The following is an 11,077-nucleotide window of genomic DNA, read 5'->3' as shown; positions in this document are numbered from 1 at the left end:
GCTTCTATTATTTTTTGATTCATTTTTTCGCTCAATTAAAAATTAATATTAATAATAATTTATAATATATAAATATAAAATCAAATCGGTTAATGAATAAACATAAAAAAAATATTTATTTTTTATTATGTGATTTTATATACAAGAGTAAATAAGCACAAATAAATAATTTTTTTTGTTAATTATACATAACAAGAAATTTTATTATATTAACAGCCGCAAAATATCTTTCCTTCACATGAAATTTCTGAGTTAGTTATTTGACTGATAACATGAAATATTGTATGATGTCTTAAAATACTAATGGAATATCCAATACTTTTAACATTTTCAGACGCTTTACTACTAGATTCGCTTAAGTCATTCAAACTCATAACATTAAATATTACATTTAATATATTAAAATTTCGCCCTCTATGTTGTTGAGATCTTTTATTACTTTAACTAATCTAATAGTATTAAGCTCTAATAAACTTTTCATTCTATTTTCGTCTAATTTTTCTTCTATGAAATTTGATAATTTTGTTATTCCTTCCGATTTAACATATTCAATGATATCACCTACTCCTATAGTTACTTCCAATTTAAAACTGCAGAAAGAATTTAACAAATCATCTAAACCGTGTTGTATACTTATATCACTAATAATATGCTTTAATGTCATATGACAATATTCGTATTCATCATTTGTTATTTTTTTATATTTACCAATATAAAATTTATAATTTTTACCTATTGTATTTAATAAATTATGCAATAATTTTTGCAGAATAAAATTAATATATTTACGATAATTTAAAATATTATAATACTAATCTAAAAAATTATAATCAAATCTAAAAAATTATAATCAAATTAAAAATAATAATAATTAACAATAAAAAATTATAATCAAATCTAAAAACAATAGCTTCACGCGGCAAAAAATAAATATTTATGTTAAATATCATATAATGTAAATATTAATTTTTTTTTATTATTATTTATATTTTATCAGAACGATTAAACTTAGAAAACATATGAGCGCTCAAAACACATGAATAATTAGAATGAATTGGAGCAGTGAAGCTAGTTATAGTTGTTAGGCGATTTTTATTTTTTGTTTTAAATTCTTCTAGTCTTTTTATTTGCGGCTTAAAGTTACTTAGCATAGAAATAGGATTTGATAGTACTTTCTTATCTTTATCATTTCTTGTTAAGCACCCAACATTTTCATATACTTCAGCTAACATATTAGCCGCGTCATTAATGAATTCAGATGTTTCTTTATCAGATGTAAATTTCTTGACAAATTCGGCGTCAGATTTAGTATCAGGCACTGGAAAAGCGAAAATTCTACCAATGAATTTCTTAATAGCGATAATATCTGATTTTTTACTTAAAGTGATTTGTAAAAATTACTTAAAACTCATTACTCAAAGTGATTTGTAAAAAACGTGATTTTGTTTATGATGCTTTATGTAAAATAGCTCAATGTGAATGTTTATCTAATTGTGTACTTTTTAATTTAAATGCTTGTCACATTTATGTTGAATTAAGAAGAATTTATGGTTATTCTTTTTTTGGTAGAATTTTTTTAAAAAAATGTATTTTTTTTAGATTACATAATAAAAAATGAAAAACAATATAATGTTGGCTTCGAAAAAATTAGGATTGGCTGAAGTATTGTTGAAAAATAATTTTCCATATTATCAAGATGGAATTAACTATTTGGCTTCGTGTCCTTGCGAACCGAATATGTGTACAAAATGTCGAAAGATCAGATTGAAAATTTAATGTTCGGAAAATTGTAACAGTGAAACAGCATATATAGATTCTTTATATTGTTTTTAAGAATAAAAAAAAAAATTTTTTTAAATTGAATTTCTTATATTAAATTTTTTTATATTTAATTTTGTTTAAACTTTGTATACATTTTGTATTTTTTTAGATTACATAATAAAAAATGCAAAACAATATAATGTTAGCTTGTCAAAAATTGGGATTGTCTGAAGATCTATTGAAAAAGATTATCGATTATCGAGAAAATCGAATTTTAAGTTCATCGTTATGTCCTTGCGAAGAATTTAATTTGTGTACAAAATGCAAACTAATCAAAAATATAATAATACGTTCACCATTTATCGACGATCAAAGAATGAGAAATAAAAATTTTTTATATATCGAGAATGATTAATCATATTTTTATATTGAATTTTTTTATATTAAATTTTGAATACATTTTTTTCGTATTTTTTATATTGAATATTTTTTATTGAATTTTGCTTAAATTTTGTATACATTTTTTTGTATTTTTTTTCAGATTAAATAATAAAAAATGGAAAACAATATAATGTTGGCTTCAAAAAAAATGGAATTAACAGAAATAATAAAGAAAAGACTTAGTTATTTAGCTTTTTGCCCTTGCAATGAGAACGATATGTGTACAAAATGTAAAGAAATAGGATTGGAAATTTTATGTACAGAAAAGATTGACTATGAAAGAATATATAAACATTTTTTATATACGATTGAATAATCTTATTATTTTTAATATTTTTTAAATTGAATTTTTTATATCAAATTTTTTATATTGAATTTTTTATATTAAATTCTTTTGAATTTTCTTGAAGCAAAAAAACTAAAGGCATTTTTTCAAAGATAATTTTGTTTAAAATTTTGTATACATTTTTATGTATTTTTTTTAGATTACATAAAAAATGGAAACTAAAATAAAAATAAATACAACGAGAATGGATACAAAGTCGGTAGCATATAAATTGGGTATACCAGAATATTGGCTAATAGAGGGTTTAGCATGAGCTAGAAGTGAAATTTTGAGTTTGTCATCGTGTCCATGTACAAGGCACAACATGTGTTTAAATTGTCAAAAGATTATCAAAAGCATATCTCATCTTGTATTTTTGAAAAAAATCAGCAAGAAAATATTCCTTTAAATGCAGATATAATAAAGAAAAAATTAATAGATTATATTGGTAAACATTATGAGAAATGTTTTAGAGAATGCGATGAAAAAATATTAACGAGGTGCAATTGTAATTGTAAAGAACGTATTGTATTATTTCTAAACAATAATGATGAAAATGATGCTGGTTTTAATTTATATAAGACATTTAGAAGGATTTTTTGATAATAAAAATACTAATATCGGCGCTTTTAATAAATGTTTTAGTATATGTAAATTTTATAGACCAATTACATTTATGGTGAGCGGCGATATATCATCGAAGAATTATCATTATATGTCAATATTACGCATCTGTTCGTGCAAATGTCACTAGAGAAACACTTATCGAAATGTATAGAGAATTGTTAAAAAATGGCCGTCTTGGTTGTTATATGTGTTGATAATATCTATCTTCTTCTTTCTCTTTCGAAGAATGTAAATATTTCCACAAAAATATAACTCTCTAAGTTATGTTTTTGGTATATGATGATTTCTCTCTTTTCACTTCAATGCTTGTAAATAGTTTGTCATTTCTATATAAAGAGATTATCATATATTTTTTTTTATTTATTTTACTCATCAATAGTTAGTCATATGAAGAAATTCAATTATTGACTTACTTATTATAGAGATTAGTTATTTTTCTCGCTATAAGTCATTATATCTGGTAAAATAGAATTAATATATTATAAATATTTACATCTATTTCTTTGATTTTTTGCTACAAGAATAATAAAAAGCAAAATAAATATATGTATATGTATTATATAAATTTTTATTTGTTTATTGAAAATTATCTTTACTACGTTAAAACATTATCTTAATCATTACTTTGATTAATTTTTTTTTAAATCTCCTTGTTGAGTATTATTGATTTTACAAACCAATTGTAAATTAATCAATCATTTAATATATTTTCTTTAATTTAGTCATTGAAATTTTTAAAATGCTAAAGAAAATTACAATACAGTAAAAATCTCCTGAAGTTAGTGGTAAAAGTATTTTTATTACATCAATATATATTAATAATAATGAAAATTTCATCAAAACGCTTCACTATTTTATAGAAGACGTCGATATAAAATATAAAATTTTAAAATCACGTAACTATACCATATTTGATTATATTGATGTTATAAGTGTGAAAATCACACTTATTTTTTTTAGTCCAAGAACTTGAACGTACAAAAATATTTAATAATTTATAATAAAATATAATATATTTAAATTCTACTTAGATTTTTATCTACTTTGCTATTAATAAAGATTTTTTAATTTTAATCTCAACGGACGAGAGTGCATAAAGCAAAAAGTTTTATTTTACGCCACTATTCTGCAACATTTCCTTATTTTGAATTCGGGTGAATTAAACATTACGTGTACCAACACGTAACACCCACACTGTTAGCACACTGACAATACCTTAACTTAACCATAACCCGATACCTTGCAAGAGAATGGACCGGAAATGACTAACTGTTTTAAAAGGATCTATAAAATAGTTTTAGTTCTTCTCAAATAAAATTTTTTAGTAATTTATTTAAAAGGTTTGGTGGACAAAAGTTATGTTTTTTTATAGCATTACCACCCAGTCCGTACCCAACCTAATGGACTTTGTTAACGCAAGTCTCGGAAGTAAAAGAAGTTACAGAATATATAAATCACCAAGTCGGGTATAAACGCTATAAAAACAAAGAGTTTAAAAAGAAATGTTTTACCTGTATCTACATGTGTTTCATCGTATTTAAAAATGATAATAATTGAACTTTTTAAAATGTTACTTTAATTTTTAATTTGGGTATATTTAATATTGCGATTACTAAAATGTAACACTCGCGCTGTTAGCACACTGACATTACCTTAACTTAACCATAACCCGATACCTATTTACTGGCCATATCCTACGGCATGGACTTTGTTAACACAAGTCTCAAAAGTATTAGAAGTTACAGATTATATAAATCACTAAGTCGGGTTTAACGCTAAAAACAACGAGTTTTAAGAGAAATGTTCTATCTGTATCTACATGTATCATATTTATATAATAATTGAACTTATTATAATAGAGTTATTTTAATTTTTAATTCGAGTATTTTTTTAATTTTTAATTCGGGTAAAAACATTTTAATTTTTAATTCGGGTAAATTTAACATTACGTTTACTAACATGTAACACTCACACTGTTAGCACATTGACAATACCCTTAACTTAACCATAACCCTAACCCTGACCCCATCTAAAGATTATATTAATCTATATTTTCAGTATTAACATCTATAACACGAAGCTTTAAATTTAAAATTACAAATTAAAAAAAAATTACAATAAATTAATTACTTAATAAAATTTTAAAAAGATTTTATATTAACTATTATTTCAAGCTACTAAACATTATCTACCTAATGTCTACTTAAACATTTTGAACTCGTACCGTGAAAGGTCGTGATTTCTTTAAGAGCCGTTTTTTCTAAGAATCAGGCAAATTCCTGAAACTGTGGAAGTGACCTCCTCCAAATTGCTTGAATTTTTTATATATTGATCAGAATATAGAGAAAACCTGTTAGGGAAAAAAAAAATTTTCAAAAATGTTTCGTTCACTCGGAATCTGGGCTTAAATTTTTGAGATTTTTTTAAAAATTTTTTGAAATTTAGTTTTTGCCACCTTTGAACCCATTTTTTTGGCAAGGCAAAAAGTTGCACATAGCTTTTGTAGTTAATATCAGACGTAACCCAAAAGCTCTCTCCAAAAAATATAAAAAAGTTGCGTGACACTGTGCGGTTGGCTAATTATCATAGTTCAAAAGTACAAAATCAATCAGTTTTGTCAACTTTTAATCGGAGTTAATTCTAGCGGCGAAGTGTTGCACACAATTTTTCTTTTAGGATTTGAAATTATCAAAGGTATTGAGTCTAAAAATGCAAAGAAAGTTATGTGATACCTAAGGCCTATTAATATATTAAGGCTTGAAATTGGAAAAAAATGTTTTAGTATACTTACAAAATGAACCATTACGGCAGAGGCGCTTAGTTTTGTAAAAATGTAAACATATCCAACTGTCAATACAAAAAGGTCCTAACATAATAATAAAAAAAATTCGTGTGATTTTGTCACACGCATGATATAACATGTATTAAAAACTGAACAAAAATCTAACATCAAGATAACTATATTGCTAATTAAATAAAACATAAATCAAACATTTAAATGGGTTTACATTTAAAAATTAGTTTTTCATTTATTAATCGAGTCATTTACACACATTATCCACCACATCACACATAATTTCTACTCTGCTGCAGTAAGTTTTTCTAAGAATAATGATATGACTGTATTATAGTCTTCTTCGGATAATGAATAATCGCCACAACCACTGATTAGAAAAGGAGCATTTACTAAACAGATAATTTTATCAGTTTGGTTATTTATCTCCTCGGTAGTAACTGGCCAGCGAAAAGTATTCTTCTCTTGCCCGTTAATCATACAATTAACTCTGATCCCAGTTATAGATACCTAAAAGTATTAGCGCAACATTTAAAATAATATAATAAAGAGTTTATGATTTGTTTAATTTTGCTTACATTCAATAAAACTTGTAAAGTCTTATATAATGTCATTCTGAAATTATTTTTACATTTTATTTATATTCCTTTTATTTTAGAGCACTGTTTTGTAAAACAAAATAAAAACTTGAAACTAATATATACTTTGAATGATATTACCTCCACAATATATCCAATATTCCATTGTTTTTCATATGCAACAGCAACCCAATCATTCACTTTCCATACAAGACAAATTTCTTTTGCAAGATTGGCGATGTCTTCCTCGTATTTATTATCATCTTCATTGTCTCCTGCCAGATTAAAGTCATCATTTTCGCCATAAACTTCTTTGTTATCGTTAACCTGACTATTTTCATTATTTTCTGTTGTCGGTTCAACCAGCTTACCTTTTCTTTTCAGGTTACTAAATCTATAACAATATCAATTGTACATATTTTTAAACATATGTAAACAAACACACAAAATTATAACTTTCACCTAAATTTTAATTTCATATTTGTAAAAGAACTATTTAACAGTCAGAAACATAATCTAATTTGCAAAAGTTTTGATAGCAACAATGCCTACCTTGAAAATAAAGATCTTATCTGTTGGCTAGTTACATATTGATCAGGCGGAAGTTCTCTCCTCAGCTGCATGTGAACCTGCTCAGGGCTCATTTTATTACCTGATTCTTCTCCACGAATAAAGTATTTATACAACAGTTCTTTCTGCTAATTTGAAAATCTAAAAGAACTTCGAACTGGTAATGCCCAACCTTGCAATAGAAAAATCTTCATGCAATGTGGTTTGTCTTTTACGGAAGCACTGTTAGAGGATGAAGAAATTGGCATATTTAGTTGTGAAGTAATTTTCATCTTATGAACAAACGAGTTGCGAACTTTATCCAATGATGTTAATGATTTCGGAACTGTATGAAGACCGGATAGCATGTGTTCTTCTAACTCAGCATCGCTTTCAAATGATAAAGTACAATTCATTTCAGTGCAAAATCTTAATGAATATAATTGCCTGTCACTTCTTTTCTGTTTTTCCTTAAGTGACTTGTTACGCTTAATTGAATTATCTGTTTTGCTATATGGCAACAACAACTTAATCGAGGGTTGAATTTTAAGATTTCCATACTCTTGTTCAATTCCCTGACCGATATTGAAATAACGCCACATCTTCATACTTTTCTCACCAAACTCAAATGAGTGATAGTTGCTAATGTTCTTAATCTTTGGTCCAGTAACTACAGTTTTATCATTGCTAATTTGAGCAACTGCTACTTTTGCATCTTTAGCGCCAAAACTATAATGCATAGCCTTGTGTATATCTTCAGCAGTCAAAAGATTATTACCAGAGTCAACGTAACTCCTTAAAATTGTCTTTACAACTGCACTCTCCCTGTCACATTGATCTTTTCCACAACAGGGTTCATTATAATCATATCTCAGCAACTTTATATCTCTCTCTTTGCATACATTGTAGATTGCTTCAGCTGAAAGATTTCCCTGATAGCAGCCGGCATTATCAGATTTGGTAAACATTTTCTTGATATGCGGTTGATCAACTCTGAATTGGTCTAAAACTGCAGTGGCTAACGAAACAACATCACCTATTCCCTGATCACATCTATACATTGAAGTAAAGTAAACACGTTTGAATAAATTTTCCTGCTATTTTTATGAAGAATATATCCACATGTAAACTCATTCCTTTCTTGCCAAAATACTCTCTTTGGCCCTCTCTGTATCGAACCGGAAGAATTTTTTGACAAAAATCTTTAAGCCAGAAAGCAGTTTCATCGTTTAATTGCTTAAAAGCTTCGATTTTTGCCTTTTTCTGTTGAGAATCTCTCATCAGGTGTTTTATGTAGTTGAATACATCCTTTACAGCAATTTCCAAATCATAAATAGAATCAGCATCGTCAGAATTTCAGATTGTTAGTTCTTTGATCATCTCGATAGCTTTGCACAAATCATAGCAATCGGCACTTACCACTTCTGATATCTCTGTGTTGGATTGAAAATTTTTTTCAGATGGATCTGATAAGGCATGTTTTGAGCTATGAGAAATGTTTGAGTCATTGACACTACAATTGGTTTGATAACTTGTTTTCAAATACCTTTTTCCTTTTTCAAGGGCAGCTTCGAGAGATTTAGAACTAAATCTTTGTGCCAATTTTTGTAATGTTTGAAAACCATTCATGCCTGAAGCAGTAACACCATCTAATCCAGCTAAGCTTTTTCGACTTGAAGCTTTTATTGCATGCAATACTTTCCACAAACTTGAATCAGATAATGGTATATAATTGTTTTCACTACAACTTTTTCGATAGAACATGATAGCGTGGCTATATTTTGACGTCAGTATTGCATGCACTATCTTTTGTTCTTCACCGCTGTCGTATTTTAATTTGGTTATTCCATAAGCAACATCATGCAAAATACCGTTTGTAAATATAACGTCTAAGAAATGTTCACACTTTGTTTGATCAAGACTAGATCGGACGAATACTTTCTTCTCTGGAAATGCCAACCCTTTATGAGATGCATGCCATTTTCTTGCTGTTTCTATACGATGTTTGGTACACTCAAATGTGTTCATTATAAACTTTTTGGTATACTTGGTATGGTCTAATAATGAGAGGATAACTAACTTTCCCATGAATCACTTTGCTTATATACTTCCTGAGCACGAATAATTTCAATTGGGAGAGGGCTATTTATTTCATCAACATTTTTACTGTTAAGAAAATCTATAAGTATTTCCTCTTGTCCAGGAGCAACAGCTTCCGCAAATTTTTTCTTTAATAAGTTTTCTAGGCGAACATACTTGCGTTTTAACTTATCTTTAGTAGTATCTTCCAGATATTCGAACTTCCTTTTTAATCTAAATTTTATTGGACTTGCATTAAGAACCTAAGTTACACTCTCACGGCTTCTTAGAGATTCGTCCAAAATCTCCTGTGAAACATTAATTTCACCGGGATCAAATTCTTCATCTGGAGTAGCAGGTGTCATATATGTTTGTTCTTGTTGTGTTTGTGTTTCTGTACATAAATTGGTGTTTTCGTTGACTCTAGATAGAGCAGTTTCTTGCTTTAAATGGGTAAAACACAGCATTGCACCAACTGAAAATACTTCATTGTATCGCTTTGACATTGATATGACGACATGTATTGGTGACGCCCTTAAAGCGGGAGATTTTTTTCCTTTTATATTTAGATGGTGAGGATGAAAGCATGTTTTTGGAGGACTCCATGCAATACCAAACGTGTACCGGTGAAAAGCACATATTTGTTCATCCTTTTCAAGATTTCTTTTAAGTCTATTTGTAATAAGTCCATTTTCTTCCCAAATATTATTATCGTTTAATCGCATAACCTAAAAACAATTTTTTAAACAATTATTCAGTGTGTCATTTAAAGCATTGTTTATAATCTGACTCTTCACGAAAAATGTTTACAAGTTTGAAATACATTGTTGTTATTTTTAAAATACAATATTGCAAGAGTGTGATTAATTTAGTGATTATTTATTAAAAGAGTGAGGAATTAATTAAAAGAGCTATTTTTTTTTGTTTAAAGAACTTTGTGTCAAAATCTTATTGCAGAGAAGTTATAAAGTATGTAATTATAAAAATTATATTACAGTCTGCGTAAATTTAAAATACATAATTACCTTTAAGTTGATGAGGTGTTTCTTAACATCAACATCTCCCAGCTGATGAATGTAGAACATTTTGTTTATAATTTTATGTTTTTTGAATGATCCACAATTTCCTTTTGAAAAGCAACAACAGTTTTCATAAAAATATTTGTTTTGTTTCATACTCAACTAAAAACAAGTTCTATTTATGCAGTACCTATTTCTCAATAGCAATGATAAAGTATCTACTCTATTTATGCAAATTTTAAAGATCGTTAAAATAAAGTTAAGACATTTTTATGGTAAAGTAAACAACCGCCCACTAACTTGTTTCTCCACAATCGTGATATCAGCGATTCTTCTTCCATTCGATCACCACAAGTTATTTGGTTATGACGTAAATTTAAATAATTCACTTCTGATCATGTATTGTTTTTTATTATTATTTATTTCAATTGTTATGATTTCTATATCATAGTCAGAAACGTTTAAATTTTTTCTTAACATTACGTGCAATGTTTTGTATAATGCTAAATGCTAATTTTGGATGATAGAAATTTTATTGTAAGCGAAAACCTCATCTGTGTGTCCAAAAAAATATCTCTTCGTACTTAATCATTTTTAACAATTTGTACCTTTATTTTTAACTTAATATCTAAAGATCACACGAATTTTATTTATTATTATGTTAGGACCTTTTTGTATTGACAGTTGGATATGTTTACATTTTTACAAAACTAAGCGCCTCTGCCGTAATGGTTCATTTTGTAAGTATACTAAAACATTTTTTTCCAATTTCAAGCCTTAATATATTAATAGGCCTTAGGTATCACATAACTTTCTTTGCATTTTTAGACTCAATACCTTTGATAATTTCAAATCCTAAAAGAAAAATTGTGTGCAACACTTCGCCGCTAGAATTAACTCCGAT

This window comes from Hydra vulgaris, chromosome 09 (genome assembly GCF_038396675.1).
Source record: "Hydra vulgaris chromosome 09, alternate assembly HydraT2T_AEP".
Classification (NCBI taxonomy): Eukaryota; Metazoa; Cnidaria; class Hydrozoa; order Anthoathecata; family Hydridae; genus Hydra; species Hydra vulgaris.
Note: the sequence above shows the minus strand (reverse complement) of the source record.